Source organism: Gadus macrocephalus, chromosome 7, assembly GCF_031168955.1.
Source record: "Gadus macrocephalus chromosome 7, ASM3116895v1".
NCBI lineage: Eukaryota > Metazoa > Chordata > Actinopteri > Gadiformes > Gadidae > Gadus > Gadus macrocephalus.
In genome coordinates this window covers 23,218,296-23,236,754 of record NC_082388.1, presented here as the reverse complement: position 1 = coordinate 23,236,754, position 18,459 = coordinate 23,218,296, and the positions used below count along the sequence as shown (strand labels likewise).

The 18,459-nt window shown below is 47.6% G+C and overlaps 1 long non-coding RNA gene across 1 annotated transcript; it reads left to right on the top strand.

The window, feature by feature from the left end:
* Nucleotides 1–1,523: 1,523 nt before the first annotated feature.
* LOC132461968 (uncharacterized) lies at nucleotides 1,524–13,963 on the top strand. Its single transcript, XR_009526704.1, has 2 exons — nucleotides 1,524–2,803; nucleotides 3,161–13,963. It is a non-coding gene; the product is annotated as an uncharacterized LOC132461968 (long non-coding RNA).
* Nucleotides 13,964–18,459: the final 4,496 nt, after the last annotated feature.

The window sequence follows — 18,459 nt, the reverse complement described above, 5'->3', positions numbered from 1 at the left end:
TTTTTCTGCAGGGCTTTTGTGAGACCATTTACTCGGGAGTGCATCACAGTTCATTCGATGACTGCAGTTACTTTGCTCTTCAGAAAAGAGCCCTTTCTTTAAATAAAACACACAGACAAAAGGTTTTTTGCCTGTAGACCATTTAATCATAGATGCAGCCCACTTTTCATTTTAAGTGCTCTAGCCAATGAAATGAAGGTGTGTGTGTGTGTGTGTGTGTGTGTGTGTGTGTGTGTGTGTGTGTGTGTGTGTGTGTGTGTGTGTGTGTGCGTGTGCGTGTGTGTGTGTGTGTGTTTAGAAATCTCTTTGCTTCCACAGTTTTGTTTGCCAGTAAACATCATTCAATCTCTTTTAATTACGATGAAATGCATTGGATTGATTTAAAGAGAAAAAAAATCCCCAAGACCACAGCTTTCTGAATATGCTTGCGCCTTAGCAAGGCATTTGCAACCCGACCATCCCTAGAGCAGCCCTAACAATCATATCTCCACCCTAGTCCAGAGCCCGGGCCTGATAACTGTGTAGCAAAAGGCTTACAGCCTCACTTGCAAAACAAGCCTTGCACGTTTGGATAAACAGGCTCGTCAATGAAACAATAAAGAAGACTCATGAACATGTCAAACACGGAGCATTCAATGCGGAATGAAGGCATCTGTTCATCCGGTGGAACTGCACACACAGTAGAGATGGCGTTGGACTGCTGCTCCAGGATTAGTCTCATCACACGCACATATATCAGGTGATTTGCAGACGAATGAAACGGATCGATACGTTCTCTTGATCACCTCGGTGCGAAAACCGCTCGCCGAGGCAAAAGATAGTTTGTTCTCCTCCGTCTTCTTCTTCCTCTTCTGCCAGCTAACTGTGACACCATGACACGAGGACTGTGTCACAGTTCTCCCCAGGGTGCCAACGCTTTAATCAGAGGGCTTTTTAAAAAGAGGTGATTTAGCGCCCCAAACTACCCATGTAGGTCACATTGGTGTTCTGATTGTACAATTCCTCTCTCAGTGGGGGGGGGGGGGGGGCAGAAGGAAGGGAGGGCGGTGGAGGGTGTGGGGGGAGAATGAGAAACTTTTTTTTTTTTTTATTATTTCCAGACGCGCAATCGATAGGACTTGTCTGTGAAAAGATTGATCAATGCGTCCCCTCCTTTTGAAATCATCAATCACGTCAGCCGGGGCGAATTTAAAAAGGCGCAATTAGGAACGGCGTTCTTTAAAAACGCAGCGTATTGACATCTCCTTTGGCATGGAGGAACACACCCTTCTGCATCATTAAGTCTGTATTATGGCCTGATGGGGCCCGGCGCCGCCGCACACTCCGCCACCTGCTGACCTCACAGCGCGGGCTGTGATTGGGCTTTCAGAGCGAGCGCCGCTTCCTCCTTCCTTTCACCCTCGGCGGCTCTAGGGGAAGGGAGACTCACAGGCCCATTCTGACTGAGGTATTGTTAATATGACACGTCATGGGGGGGGGGGGGGGGGGGGTTGGATTCCTTCTTCTGGCTTTGAATGGAACAGTCTCAACTTTTCTTTTGCTTTGTCTTTTGGGAATGTTTCATTATAGTACTTGATTGTAATAGAGTGAAATTATGGATAAATGTAAGCCTACCTTATTATTATTGGACTTAAATTTGTACTATTATTAATATTATGATCATTATTATTTATATTATTATTATTATAAGTTGTAACACTAGTAGTAGCAGTAGTATTGGTAGTTGTAGTATAATTATTACTAGTATTGTCATTATTTATGTTTATGAGTAACATTATAGTGTTAAAATCTGTACTACATGTATAGGAGAAGAAACCTGAAAGGTTTCACAGGACATTGCAGGGCTATTGAAGCTCATTTCAAACAGAGCAGCCCAACCTGAAGGCCACTATTGTCAATCTGTCTTTCTTATGAAATGCTATCGATACTGTGAGAGGAGAGGGTGGCTGCAGTAATGGAGTCATTTATTTGTGTTGTCACCGAAATATAAGTCTTTGATTAGAGAGCGGTACACGGCAGGCAGTGCAAATAGACCCTTTTATCAAATCACAAAGCATGTGACACCAGTATTGACCATGGCCTTTCCTCAGCTGAATTCATTTATGATTCATAACACAGCACGGAAATAGCACAATAACAAAGAAACACTAAAGTGATATATAACACCACTGCTAGAATATGGCGGTAACAGATGGGTATATCATTGAGGATGTTTATGATCATGTGTGCGGTCAACTATAACAATGGTAAAATATAATAATCAAGGGTAATAGGAAATACAGGATAATAACAAAGAAATTATATATCAGTGTCAATATTCATTTTGTTAGATTTAGAGCGATTTAATATCATACATTTTCGGACTTTAGATAATACTCTTATTATTAAACCCTTCCAGCATCTTCCATCTCTATTTAATTGTTAACAAATCTATCCCAAACAGAAGTTAACTCTGGCGTGTCCTGTTGTGATGTGTTTGTGTGGTGAATTGAAATTGAAAGACCTATTGATTTGACTCAAGAGTGCGCAAAATATAACATCCCTCTAATAAAAATATACATTTTATAGCATTCTATAAATGTATATTGTCATTGAAATTTGACATTGTAACTTTAAGATGCACTGCGCAGGACGGTGCATCCGGAACGAACCCAAATCGTGCGCATGCTCCGGAAGTTGCTGCCGCAGACAGCAGCAGCAGCAGCAGCAGTGATTCGGCAACGCAGAGCAGCGGAAAAAAAATCCGTCGATTTTAAACCATGACGACAAACTAAGCGATGCCTTTCGCGGAGGTAAACAGAAAGTAAGTAGATGGGATGTGTTTGGCCTTTTCACCTGACCACATACCGGGGTGTTGGTTCACATTATCACGACTGTTGTTGGGGCAGAGACGGCAACAATGGAGCACTGTGTGTATGTTTCAGACTGACGTTCCCAAACTGGAGCTAGCTAGCCAGCCACCTGACTATAGTCTGTCACCAGACGGACTATAGTCAGGTGCCTGGGCTACCTTTCTGATGACAGACTCGTCAGCCACCTGACAGACTAGCCATGCAGGCACCTGACTAGTCTGTCTGTCTGATGACAGACTAGTCCGGTGTCTGGCTAGTCTCTCATTAGACAGAATAGTCAGCCACCTGACTATCATGTCTGTCCTCAGACAGGTAGCCCAGCTGCTCCGCTGACAACCCCCCGGCGAGCCGCACTATTGGACATATCCTTTTAGGGTTTCTCATGCTCCTAGGTGGTTCGCAGCAGGTCTGTTAATGCCTTTTTTTTTGTCTTCTGGACACTTCACCATGAAGACTTGAATAGATAATTGTTACCTCTGTGTGTGAATGTTTATAGTTTGGCTATGCTCGTCTTGTTAAACTGCTTACCTACGGATTTCACTGCGTAATGGGTTTCATGAACCATTGGCCGTACTTCACTTAGCGACTGTGTTTCGTGTGGGCAATGTTCAACCGTGAGTTTTAAAGAACGGACCGCTATTGTTGTTGATGAATCCGCCTATCCTCGCAAATTTGGATATAAGGACCCTGCTGTAAAGTAGGTATTACGCATTATTTTGGAGCTGCTTGTATGATCGTATAATAGCGGTAGTGAAGTTGATCCGCATTAGTTAGTATTCTTCCATCATCATGCTACTGATGGATGTGCACTGCACTCATCGTAATGATCGCATTTGGATGAAACGCAACTATGCCCTGGCATTTTAGGCAAGTCATTCTTTCCATTCGCTTTGCCATTGGTTTTAGCCGGCAAGTGTTAAAAGGTAACAAAAGATTGACGTCACCTTGCAAGTGTGCCGCACAATAACCCCGACCACATAGGATTGCTGAAGTAGTTTGGGGGATGATATGGCTTTCTTCATATTACTATCAGGTCTGCGTCGCGGACACGGCGCACCTCGCAGGAGCGTTTCGAGAATCCCGTGCGCGTAATTGATGGGATCCGGACGGTATCGGGGGGGGAATTATGCTTTTAAACGCGGAATGGTTAATTCTGTACTACAGCCTGTATGTTATCTTTGACTTTTCTGTCTCTGGCTTGTTTGTTGCGTATACAGTGCAATAGATCGTAACGGATGTGATTACAAAACACATTTGGTGGGTTTGTAACTGGAGCAGGTCATGGAGCCGACAATAAATATTTCGCAAAAGGTAAGATTATGATGGCAATATGAAATAGTGCTTTCAGAAATGTCAAGATAGAAAGTGGATATTCAAGGTTCTTTACTCGATTTCCGCGCTATTGAAAATGTCTTTTTAGTGCGTTTTCTGTGGAGTACCCGATGCTGCCTACCTCTTTTAAAAAAACATACTTGACATTTGGTTGACTAAAAGTGCTCACTTATCATATAATTGAAGAGTTTGCAATTTAAATCCGACGGGGTTTACTGAGGATACTAGACTCTTAAACTGTATTTGTCACCGTCTAGAAAGAAACCATTAACACTTTGGGGCCAAATTTCCCAACAATATGGGGATTATCTTGGTTATAAGGCCTATAAACTCATGTTTCCACATCATGTGTGAAACCTATGATGTCGAGTGCAGAAGGACAAAGTATGCGAAGACGTTGCCTGTAGGTGGCCTTGGGTAATATTACTAATATGTCAGGTAGCTGACGGTGTCATAAAAGGTTTACTCAGAGCTTTAGATTGTGCTTTTTCCACATAACTCTTTAGATATCTGTTTGTTTCACCCTAGCTAGTCAATAGTTAAAACTGCTGGCGTGTCTATGTTGCAGTTTCAAACAGGCGTACAAGATGTTCCCGAAATACTTATGAGTAATGTATTGATTCAGGCTCTTGTCATGGGGTATTAGCCAACTGCTGGTAAATCAATTGATGTACAATGGGGTGAAGAGTTTCTTTTTTAACTATAAGTGTGTGCAGAAACATGGATATCATTTTTAAATAGTACTTCTTACCAATACTGTTACCATCCTCAATGATGTCAATGAATCCTAACCAGTGAATGGAAACCGAGAGATTATTTGCTGATTCTCATCCTTAGATGTACCAACGTTAAATCTGTTTACTACTGATATGCATAGTGTAACACAGTAATGACTGATGGGCCTTTTTGGTAATCATTCAAACCTCCACGGAGCTCAGCTCCAGTTCCACATTCCACGATATGCCTTGGTTCCCCCTGGGATCAATAATATCCGTCAATCATCTGTGGCTATCGTTTGTTTGTCTTAAGATTCTTTCTATGGTTAGTTTCTATCTGTGCAATATTTCTCAACCAAATACCCTAGTCTTCTGGCGGCTTATTTCAAACAGGGCTGCATAAACAGTGCAACATCAAAGCTGTTCTTTACTTTCTTGGAGGTTTCCTATGGCTGTGGGCTAGGAATAGCAGATCACAAGGTACAAAGAACCAACCGAAAGAGCGCAAGCTAGCTTTCTGTTGTTGTCAGTTGGTGTTTGGGATTCACTGAGCTCATTAAAATAGATTAATCAGGTACAATTATGACTCGGGGATTGTGTACTTTATTTTGTAATGGCTTTGCTGCCCAGCGTTTTTTTAAATAAATTTAATGTGATCATTTTGTGTGCTTGAACGATCCACTTTGCTGGCATCAGTTTTGTTGTGTTCAAAGCCAGTCCTTTTTTAAGTGTGCCTTTACAGACCTCAGTTGGTATGAGAGATGCTTTAACCACACACTCTCGCCAACCCAGTGCAGTTCATCTGCTCTCAATCTCCTGCGGGGGGTGTTTATGGATTTAATGACCCCAGCGGATTTAGTTCTTCATTTGCATCAACCATGTTGTTCAACATGACTTGCATTTTTGGGAATATCATCCATTTGCACAGTAAAACTATGCTACAAGCACACGCAAACGGACACACACACACACACACACACACACACACACACACACACACACACACACACACACACACACACACACACACACACACACACACACACACACACACACACACACACACACACACACACACACACACACACACACGGGCAGCAGGGCAGGGATTTCACAGGTACAGACAGTCTGTCTGCCAGGTCCCCCCCATTCATTCCGCCATTCACCAGTGTGCAGCTGTCAGCTCCTGCTCCCCCAAGCAGAGCTGGCCACCACTTGGAGATACGAGCTGTCAGGCCATGCTGTGTCTTCCCAGCTGTAAAAAAAAAAAGGCTGTTTCTCCAGAAAGGAGACAGGTGTTTGCTACCCTTTAGGTAGCCTGACTGTGACACAAGTCACATAAAGCTACCTTTATTAAAAAAAAAAGGAAACGCAGAGGAGGACCCTGCGGTCGGTCAGGCGGTAATGAATGCTGCCTGGCGTAGGGTCCAGATCAGGTGTTTGTGACTTGGGCTGCGTCTGGATGCCTGACAGAACAAGGGATTGGCTTGCAGGGCTTAGTTCGCCAGTCTGCTGCTGCGTGGTATTTAGTCAGCTCACAGGGATTGTGTTATACTGTCCCTGAGGAGCCCAAGGCCACTCTTTGTATTAGCTTGCCATGTTATTTAGTTTTTTTTTTTTGCATGGTTTTGCATGTTAGCCGGCAGGTCCAATTAAGACCTCTCTCCCCCCCGCCACCACCACCACCACCACCCACCAACAGAAGAGAAACCTTGCTTGCTGTTGCTGGAAAGTGTGCGTAATCAGCAAAGCAGAGAGGGCCTCGAGCAAGGGAGCGCCTGCAGCCCACGTTACCCAAGCCGCCATGTTTAGCTCGGGGCTAATCAGAGGATAATCTCAGTCTCCTGGTGATTTCCAGCAGAACAGCGGCAGCAGCACACAGAGGCACACGCAGACGCACTCCCCTATAGGCCCCTGCCTCCGCATCTCTGTATGCGATCAGGGCTGTCGGGACGCACCAGGGACAGCAGCAGGGGTTGTTTACGCATCTCTCCGTCTCCCAGGAACAGTGGTGAAGCCGGCTAGATATTGTCATCTGTTTATGGCACCAGATAAGGCCACTTCAATCCGATCAGTGACCCTCCCCGGACCTAGCCCTCTGTAATAAGACGCAGGCCGGGGCGAGTCACATATTACTCCGAGCAATCCTCGCACGCCATCAGCAGGTCTCGGGTTATTGCGTGTTTTCTTTCTTTCTTTCTTCTTTCTTTTTTTTTCCCCCTTCGTACTCTGACGTCCATGCCAACCGTACACAGCACAGGGCACCCAGGGTAAGATGACTCTGCGACCGAGTGGCTGCTGCTGTTGCTGCCGTGGTCTGGTCAGCGCGGGGAGGAGGAATACCACAGTGAAGTGTCAGGAGAGCTAGGGGCCGTATCGAGTGGCGGGATTGGATGGAGAGAGCTTGAGAGTGTCATCGCTGGCACCGGCGCCCGATGAGGCTAAGCTTCTGGAGGATTAGAGCACGAGGAGATGTAAAATGCTGTTGGCTAATTGGGCTTTATTTTTAACATTTCAAACGGTTTACGTTTAAGGCTAAATTGGCAAAGGATTTAGAAATCTGCTGTAGTCAGGGGAGAGCCACTCTGGAAACTAGGCTACGAGTAGGCGATATAATCTAGCGGGTAACATAGATATGATTGTTCATGCGCCCGATCCGTCGTACTATTTTAAGCTAAAGGGTTTGCCTTTACCTTTTTTTTTTTTTAAATGCGTGACATTTAACTAAATTGTGAGCCCATTTCCCTATTTCACAACAAAAGAGGCCATCCAACAATCCCTCTCAAAGTTCACCCTCATTTCCAACCCCAACCCAAGTCAATCCACCATCCAGGAATAATGTTACAAAACCCACTTTCTTGTGACTTCTTCTTCTCTCCCCCCCCGCCCCGTTACAACAACACCACAATACGTTGCCTTTTGGGTGCTGGCATGGCTGCCACATGATCTAATGTGATCAGAATCTCCATTCCTCAAAGGCTTCCTGGTCGCAGCTAGAGCCCCTCGTTCGTAAGGCAACACCACATTCTCTACCTTTTGTCGCTTTCAGCTGACTCTAGGTGAGGGGGGGGGGTCAGACATCTTGCTCAAGGATGCCTGCGGGCAGTCTGTCGCCATCGGGGTTGGAACCTGGCCACGTTTGCGCCGGGGAGTCAGAACACCCCAGCTATGCGGTGTCACGTTGCCCAGGGATGGAGGAGGAGGAGGAGGAGGAGGCGGAGGCGGCGCTCGGGAGGGATCACGGGGGCAGGCGGTCATCGCCATGGTGCCCTGCCGTGTCGGCCTCTTGTTTTATCATCAGCTGCAGCACTTCTCAAGGCCCCAGTGTGTGGGTGTGTTGCTTTCTGTGCACACTGCGTACTGGAGGAGGGGGCGCCGCTTAAATGGGAGCCTTTATAACTTCCTAACCCTCCGGCCCTGTTAACAGTCATTGTTGAGCATGGTGAATGGTATCTCCGTGCCTTGAAAAGTAGCCAGATGACATTCTTCCTGTTGTTGGAAAGAGCCTGCGGGTTGTGTTTTTTGAAAAGCATTTGAAAGGATAGGCGAAGGCTGTGACCTTCACCGGCTAATCTCTGGCACGTCATTCAACGCTCGTTTGAAGCAAATCCAGGCTTTCTTTTTCTCTTACTGATAGGAGCCGCAGCGTTCTTTTTAAGTTCATGCCGTATCAGGGCAGGCCACTGTTCCCTTTCCTTGAACCACTACTCGAAAGAAGCCAGAAGGTCTTTTTTCTTTTTTTCTTTTTCTCTCTCTCTCTGTTTGCAACTGAGCTGAATTGTTATTCTGGCCAAGCAGTGCGTTTGACACCTACGTTGTCCAAACATTTCTCAGGCCGGTGACTGAGCCCTCTGTACATAGACCTGTGGGCTTCTACAGCACCTATGCACCGCATGCTCAAACGACTTGGACGAAATACATTTAGAGGGCTGTACAAGAAAACCAAAGCTGTGGTGGGGATTTTGTCGCGGCCCATCCAGCCTGGGTTGTTTACGTCTCCTCCGCTTAAATGTGTTTTGTAGTACAGAGCTGCCTGCGTTTCCTGGAATGTGTGTGGATTCAGCCTCTCTCTCTGTGCGGGGATGTTGGCCGTAATCACAGTTCATAGTTCCACCTGGTAGGCGGACTGGACTAGGCGAACACCGGACGTAAGTATCCTTTAAGAACCCTGGCTCTGCTGCCAATCTGCTGCCAATCTGCTGCCAGTCACATGACGATCCCTTTTGTGAGTTTCTATACTTTTTTTTTTTTTTTTTTTTGTAAAAAGACATGGATGGAAACCTTAAAATATTGATACCGATACGTTGAGTTAGGGGTCCATACTCCTCTATCGACCGATTGCTTAAAGTAACAGCCTCACTTGTTCAACAGACTCTCCCATAATGCCAAGGTCCATTTTGGATTGCGTCTGAATCTAAACATACAGCTCTGTTTAAAGCTTTGTATCCTTAATGTCGATTTGAGCCGAAGAAAGAAATCAAAGAACACAAGACCAGATATTATAAACTATAAGATATGTTTATATACAGGGTCCAAAATGAAATGGAAGTATTATGTCTTAGAAAATATACAAAAGCAATCGGCCAAGCAAATGTTTTGATAGTTTTGATGCCTGCCAAATCGTAAAATCGATGTAAAATTTGCCGGTTGGCAGATGGATATATTTTCTATATATATATATTTATATCATGTGTGTGTATGCATATACTATGTATGTGTTGTCCTTCAGCTCTTCATATTCCCGAGCAAATAATAGTGAACTTCTAAGCGGTCTTGGCGGAGGCATAAAGGTTGTTTGAAAGAGGCTCCCGGGGTGACGGCAGTGTGTTTGGAGTGTATCCTGTGAATAGCCAGCTTGCTTCCTGTGCCTCTGCTCTGTGGCCTCTATAGGGATTAGAAGGGGTCAGAGCTCTTGACAGTCTGTTGTCACAGCGCCCCCCCCCCCCCCCCCCCCCCCCTCCCCTCCATGCAGAGTTGGTTCCACTCAGGCTGAGGAGGTCTTTGGGTTTGTAGCCGCTCATTTTGTAGGCCATCTTTCAACAATCAATGATTGGCGTATCTTCTGCTATTTCCCTTCTTTGTTTGTGTCTGTCGAGCTTCGAGCCAAATGATGAAATTGTCCATTATGTGTGTAGCTTGCCCGCTTTTGTTTGTGCGTGCGTGTGTGTGTGTGTGTGTGTGTGTGTGTGTGTGTGTATGTGTGTTTGTGTGCCTGTGCATGCACCACATAAATCAGGAGGGTTGTGTACAAAGGAAGCATTGAATTAGACGGGAAAATGTCAACTTTATCATGCGACTGCATAAGCATTTGCGCATTACTCAGAAAATGTCCTCTGAAGGGCTGCTGGATGAATGTGATGGAGGCATGAGATGGGGGGGGGGGGGGGGGGGGGGTTACATGAATGTGCTCGTGTACGTTTGGTCCCAAGGCAGCCGGGCCGTGTGTGTTTGTGAGAGCCAAACCTTTGTGCTGCTTGGTTCTGATTTACTGTACCCTGGTCAGCGAGAGTCAATGGCACCTTTTTTTTTTGGTTTTGTCGTCATGGTCGCCAAAACCAACAAATGTCACCCTGATCGCTCTGGCTGTAAGACCGGTGCACCCGCTGTGTGCATGTAAACAAACGCAACCTTACAGTCCCGCTCACCCGGGACCCGGACGAACAGACCGACGCCGACCGCTGCTGCGGACGTCACTGGCATCAGCGGACTGGTGCCAGGCACCAGTGCGCTCTTCCTGTCCTGTGCTGTTTAGCTGCTCTCGCGGCTCTGACAGATTGCCGTCCCTATGGGGGGATTTAGTCAGCCAGCGAGGCCCGTGGCACAGACGCCGTCGTTGGGCTTTGATCAGCCGTAGTCTGCGAGGGGGGAAAAGAGAGAGTAATATTCCTGATCTCATTACAAGGAGGCATCTCAGGCGGTGTAATGTGTGATTTAACCTCTTGTCAGGGGCTATAAAAGGAAGCTGGGTTAATCTTGTGGTAACCTCTCTTTCACTCAGGGAGCGGTGCCTTAAATTTCCTTTTCCCAGGAAAGTGTGGCCGGAAAAAAATAAATGTAATCTGCATACCGGTTTGGAAGTATGCATACCGAGGCACTGTGCACTACTTTACATAATATCTCCTCGGCTGCGGAATATCTATCGGCGTTTGCTGGAGCACTCTGACCTTTTTAAGGAGCCGTGGACAGCTGGTTCGCAGGGAACTCGAGTAATGGCACATTTTTTTAATATTGCACCTTGGGAAAAAAGAGAAAAGAAGCCGTCTCTCGACACTTGCTTCGCCTGGAAATGGATTGCTTTACAGTCGTCCGTTGTTTGGCTCTCTGTCCTTCTGTGCCGCCCGCACACTGTGAACTGATGAGGGAGAGGGCGAGAGAGGGAGGCAGAGCGATGGAGAGGGAGAGAGGAAGAGGGATTGGAGGTTTGGTTTAATCAGTCAAACACAGTTAAACAATTCCTTTGACTTGAAGGGATTAGCCTTGCCTCTGTTGAGCCAGTCAGAACCCATTCAACTCTACCTTGCCCGTTCCTTTAGGCCAAGGGCCGTGGCCTCTCTGGCACCACATAGAACCACATATGCAGCATGCTCCAATGCACCTGAATGCCGGGCCACTCTCCTTGTTCTTTGTTACCGGGCACAATTAGATTGATGGATTAGCAAATTAAATGCAGAGTGCCCTATTCAAGACCATCTCCACTCCCATCCTGGGTCTACTCCATTGAGGCCGTCATCATCATCATTGGCAGGATTTTAATTGGTTATCTCCCCGGACTGTAGGCATTTCAATCCTTCCACAGTCGATGCTGTTTAATCTCCTACAGTCCGACACACTTTAACATAGTCCTATTGTTTTCCGTCCAGAGACGGATTGAATCCACCCCCCCCTAGTCTGGTTCTTTCCGCCAAGTTCTTTGAGATTGTTATTGATCATTCGCAAGGTATTGATAACAATGAGGAGCTAAAGTAGCCTTTACAATGTAGCTTAGTCTGGAGGTGTAGTTGTGAAAGGGGTATTGTGCATAATGGCTCCTTTTCCGAGCCTTGCCCCCACATGTTGACCCTGCATTTTGCCTTCTAAGGCTTAGCAAGCACGCCGTTTTTCATAGCACACCAACCCCCCAAGCTGAACTCATTAATTCACCATTTTATCGCCCATTGCCCCTCTAATTGGATGTGTGTCTTAGTCAAGTCTGTAACAACTAATTCCGGTACCTCAATACCTTCCCCCTCCCCTGCAGTTTCTCCCACGGTAAGGGAAGCAGGCTGTGCTGTTCAGAGAGCTCTGCTATCAGCCCCAGCAGGCCTGATGAAGGTCGCTCCCGGGGCGAGGTATGGGAACTCTGCGGGGTCATGGGGGGTCAGGGCCAGCCCTAATCCCACCTGGCGTGGTGGTGGTGGTGGTGGTGGTGGAGGGGAAAGTGTGGCAGCTCCTCCCATGCTAGGCCAGCCCGCACACACTCTTCTCAACCTGATAATAATGAATATATCCGTTTACGGATTTGGTTATGTATTGTGACGGGAGTTATTAAGGATGGACTGACCTGTTGAAACAAGGCACAATACAGAAACACTACACAGGAAGGGCATCATCAAATATTTTATTTTTTTTCTTGTTTTATGCCGTTTTGTTTTTCTGGTGCCAAATTAACATAAAAACGTCAAAGGTCATGTGTACCAGTCGGGGAGTCATCGCTGTTCTTTAGCTGTCCATTTGTCGTGGGCTCTGTGTAATCGGTCCCTGTCTAAAGTCTGTGATGTCCATGGTTGATGGATGGCTCTGTCCTCATTGAAAGGAACTGGGGGGGGGGGGGGGGGTGCAAAATATGCTGCTAGGTGCAATAATGAGGTGTTCAATGGCACAGTGCACCGGTGAGCCTCATCAGTCTTCTTGCCAGGAGATAGGGCCAGCAGGTTCATCTGTCTGGAGTCTGGACCCTCTATTCTTCATGCTTGCTAATTCTGGCTAATCGCAATACCCACACATAGATACCCTAGATAAATGATACCTATACATAGCTAGCTTAGATAGATTCTACTAGCACTTGGCTAGCTCAGTTTGTTTGACGTCCATACATAGCTAGCTTGGTTTAGATTATACTAGCACATAACTAGCTCAGTTTATTTGACACCCACACATAGCTAGCCCACACATAGCTAGCTTGGTTTTGATTCTAACTAGCACATACCTAGTTCAGTTTGTATGACGTCCACACATAGCTAGCTTGGTTTTAATTCTACTAGCACATAGTTAGCTCAGCTTGTATGACATCCAGCCATAGGAAGCTCAGTTTAAATGATTTAAATATTCTGAGCTACTTAGTACTTTTACATCTAGACAAATTATCTAAGTAGGCTAATCACCATCATAAAAATGATGGATTAGGAGTGAATAAGACAGACACACAGACTTGCTTTGCAAGTCTGAGAGTAGGAGATATTCCCATGCAGACACTGAGGTGAGATGTTTGTCATTGTGGGCCCGTGTTTGCATTGGTCGCTGGATGCACGGAGATGCTAAGAGGTGTGTGTGTGTGTGTGTGTGTGTGTGTGTGTGTGTGTGTGTGTGTGTGTGTGTGTGTGTGTGAGAGAGCTTGGGGGGGTGGAGAGACTCGTATATATTTATATATACATACACACAGAGAAGAGGGAGAGAGTCCAAAAAAATGTCTTCTGTGACGCCAGGGGCAAAGAAAGCACATCTCACACAACTCTGTCCGGGAGATAAAGGGCTCTTTTATTCATGGCCCGGTCTGTTTATATGAGAGAGGACGGTTCGGTTTCACCCGAGGCCAGACTGAATGTCAGGGCTGCTGTGGAGCGCTTGACCTTCCCTTTACACACGCGCACACACACACACACACGTACACGCACATCTACACACACACGCACATGTATACACACACACGCACATGTATACACACACACACACACACACACACACACACACACACACACACACACACACACACACACACACACACACACACACACACACACACACACACACACACACACACACACACACACACACACACACACACACACACAGAGAGAGCGCAAGATGGATCGACCACAGCATAGAGAGCTTGAAATGCCATTTAATGTGAAATTAGATTTTGACTCGTAGGGTCTTTTTGGTGTTCTACAAAGGATTTTTTGGTATGCCTCAGAATTATGTTATCTGGTTCACTGCCAGTTGTAAATGTTTATATTCTCATTCCACTAATTTACATATAACATATAATACATGCACTGGGAATGGCCCAGATACAGTTTGCCTGTTGATGTAGCAATGTCAACATCTCACTATTACATCTCCAGTGTTTTTACATTACGTCCATGAACTCCAGACCACAACTAGAACAGGGCGAGAAATAACAAACAATCACCACAGACATACCTCCCACCACGACGCATGCAAAATCAAGAACAACCTGGTTGATGGTTTAAGTCCCAACCCTTTTTATCACACCACTGCAGCATGTTCCTGTAACCGTGCTTCGTCTTGCGTCACGTGCGTGTCGAGGCTATACCTGTACCGTCACAGGGTCAGAGTGAGAAATAGAGCGAGAGCTGGAGAGGTCAGCACAATTGATAAATACGCCCGTCCAGTGTAATGCCCGCGGCGGTTTCTCTGTGTTAAGCCCTTTTTAGGGTGATTTACGGAGAGTCACTGCAGTGGGGGTTTGTTTTTTTGTGTTCCTGCCAGCCTCGACCCCTCTCCCCCTAAATCAGCACCGGCAACACAAGCCAGGAGCCAGCGTCCGGGCTGTATACCAGCGGCGCTCCAAAGCAGACCCGGGCCGGTTAATCCCGGGTCGTGCCACTGGCCCCGGAAGGGGATAAACGCGCTTTGGACTCGTCCGTTCATTTATCTGTTTTCATTTAATATTTTTTTTTCTCTTCCCGTAAGCGGCTGCTCAGTGCAAAAGCACGCACACTCACATAAAACCTCGCACACACGCACACGTACACGTACACACGTACACACGTACACACGTACACGCGTACACGCGTACACACACGCATACGCACACTCGCATCAATGGAGAAAGTTGTGGTAATTCTCCTCGGGTCGGGTGGTTATCCCAGCTGGGGGAAGAGAACGATTGGCCTGGTATTAGTGGGGATTTATCTCTTCCTGTTGTTGAGTGCGCGGGGCTGTCACAGAGGAAGAGCAACAGCTGCATTGATTTGGGTTTGTTTGCCGAAGAGTACCCCCGAGCAGAAATGTAAGCCGCACGAACACCTGGAGAGCGGGCGGGGAGGGCTCGTGGTGCGGGCGACGCTATTGGCTGTGAACCAAGTGCGCACACACGCACGCGCACACAAATACACACTCAAGTACACACAGTCACAGAAATACGAACACACAGTCACACACACAGACACACAGACACACACACACACGCACACACACGTACACACACACACACACACGTACAGTCGTACACACACACACGCACACACGTAGTCGTACACACACACACACACACACACACGTAAACACATCTCTGATTCCCGTGTGTGTCGAGAGCCTTGGATTCCAATCAGCAGCACTTAACAAAGCTTTCTTCTTCTCCCGCTTTAATCGCAGGCTCAATTTGTCACCGGGGTGTCCAATTTCTGATAAGCTCTTTGACTCCGGCAAGGTGGGTGGAGGGGACGCGCGCTAAAATGGATGCACCTGCTCTGAAACGAAATCAAACCACTCCATCTTCATTTCCCTATTTCTTTCCACACCAGCTGGAACAATGCCTCGTGCACCGGCTCACCGGCGCCCCTGCTCCCCCGCCTGCCGCCGCCGCCGCCACCGCCCCGTACAATCACTTATTTCCACCACAGCAGACGGGGATATACTAACCTTGCCGTGCAGCACGGCACGCCGTTTACAAGGAGAGCCGGTGATCTGTGCGCTGCCGCTGAAGTGCAGATTACCGGCTTTGCAGAAGGACAGGTGACCGGGTCACCGGTGTAGCAGCCAACCGGCTTTTTATCCCCACTCCGACTGGGTTGACGTGTCCCCAGCCTCTCTGGTGGGTGGGATATGGATGGTCTCGACTGTTTACCCGGAACCTCTCTGTACCTCCGGGGGGTGGTAAAAGGCTGGGTTATTTGAGTTGATTTATTCAGTTCAGCCCCCCTCACACTTTACCACACAGTCATCATGCAGGATCAATGCACAGTGACTTTTATTCTTCTTTTAACACACACACACACACACACACACACACACACACACACACACACACACACACACACACACACACACACACACACACACACACACACACACACACACACACACACACACACACACACACACACAGTGGGGGGGGGGTGGGCGACAGGGTTGATCTAGTATCTGCCTTGTGACGGAGCCATACCATCGCCCTTGTTGTTGCTTAGCACCGTTCCTAAAACACTGCAATCTGGCATCTGTGACACCGCAGCATGCGACCCAGCCCGCTGTTGCTTCCTTGTGATAACCGGGAGGATAAGGGATGATAACATTGATGTCTCTCACGCTGCATGAAACACTGTCTCTTCTTTTATTATCCATGGACCACAGATCCCCACGTTACCCTGCATCTGATGGCTGGCCTTAGAACTCTCTCTGTGTGTGTGTGTGTGTGTGTGTGTGTGTGTGTGTGTGTGGTATTCTTTGTCTTGCTGTGTGTGTGTGTTATGTGTCTGTCATTGTATGTGTTCCTTGAGTCTCTGCTCGGCTGTCACCTGTCATTCCCACAATGCACCCTGCTTGGCAGTTGGGAGTCAGACTGGCAGGAAGTGGGGAGCAGGGAGTCTTTTAATTGCAGCACTCAGAGGGCAATGCCCCCCCCCCTCTCCACGGATACCAAATCACAGGCGGTCTCGGTGCAAGTGCGTATCAACATGAATCGTGGCTTGTGTAAATCAGAAATGAGGTGCAGCGAATCAAGCGAGGATGAGTAAATCATCAAAACACACATTGGAGCAAGGCCAGAGCCGATCTTGACTTTTCAGCTCACACACACACGCACACACTGACTACACACACACACTGACTACTGACTACACACTACACACTACACACTACACACTGACTACACACTACACACATACACATATATATGCACGCACACACACACACACACACACACACACACACACACACTACACAGTACACAAGAGAGCGCTCCCCTGTGGTTTACGGCTGTCATGTCTGAGGGTAGACAGAGAGCCAGGCCGCTGTCTGTCTGCTCTCTGGTTAGACCAGGGTAAATAAATCATCAGAGTGCTCTCTTTCATTCAGAGGCCCCGTCGTACTGCATCTTCTATTAGGGGAGAACATGTCTGTCTACAGGGCCACACGGGGCTGGCGTTTGGCGCGGATTTGGCCGGGGGAGCCCGCCGTTGTCGTCTCCGTCATGGCGCCCCGGTCGCACGAGGGCCCAACCTCTGAACTCCTGTCATCTTTCTTTGAGCGGCGTATCGTGGAATATAGGCGCCGGCTCCCGCTGGTGCGCGGTTCTTTGCTTTATTTTCGCTTTAGCTGCATGAAGAGGAGTCGATGTTCACTTAAGACCAGCATTAGGTTTTGATGTACAGTGCGGTGACCCTCGTTTGGATGATTTCGTTAGCATGGCCTGGTGTGCTTCGCTCACTCACTCGCTCACTCGCTCGATGCATCGCTTGAGGTTCCCCATGAGTATCTTCTCAACACATTTTTCCCCTATATCCGCCACCGCCTTCTTCCTGATGAGAAGGACGCATCCCTGACCCCCCCCCCCCCCACACCCCCTTCCTCTCGGCGTTCCCGGGCGTGGAGCCGTGGACCGGGCTAAGTGGAGCATGAGTGGCTGTTAAGGAGCGAGGGCCAGGCAGTCGAGAGGCACGGCCAGCAGCCGGGTCCGCCCGCCGCCCCCGCCGCCTCGCGCGCGTCTCCGAGTGGAACGCCGGTTAATGAACACGCTCCGGCGGCGGCGGCGGGGTCAGGACGCAATGACGCTCCCGAGTGTACGCACGGTTTTCCCCGGTTGTTCCGCGGCGTATTATCCCCTCAACGTGATGAGGCCTCCTCGACCTCAGCGAACCATTCCAGACGGGAGATTATACGAGGAATGGGCGGTTTGATGGCGTGTTCTGGGGTCGCAGTGGTCGCGTTTTGGTTTTAGTTGATGATATTACATTCATGTCCACAAACCGGGAAGCAGGATGCCAGCGCACACACGCATGAGAACCATGACAACGAGCCTACGACAGTTTGTAACGCACGTGTCTCCGCTGACTTCATCCTGTCCTTGTCGGTACTGTTGAATGCTCTTATTATTATTATAAATTATTATTTAAGATCTAATTGTTACTCGCAACCCGTGGTCTCCATGGTTACTTTACTTTATACAGCTTCTCCTTCACCACTTTTGAAACAACCTTTCAGAAACCTGAAGTGTATCTGCTCCTGTTGACGCGTTCAGCAGTCATACCCTCTCCCTTCTTACCTTTTCACCTCCACTAACTTTCGATTTATTTGTTTTCGCTCTCCGAGGTTCGAAAGTTCCCAAAAGTCTCCCTGTCCTT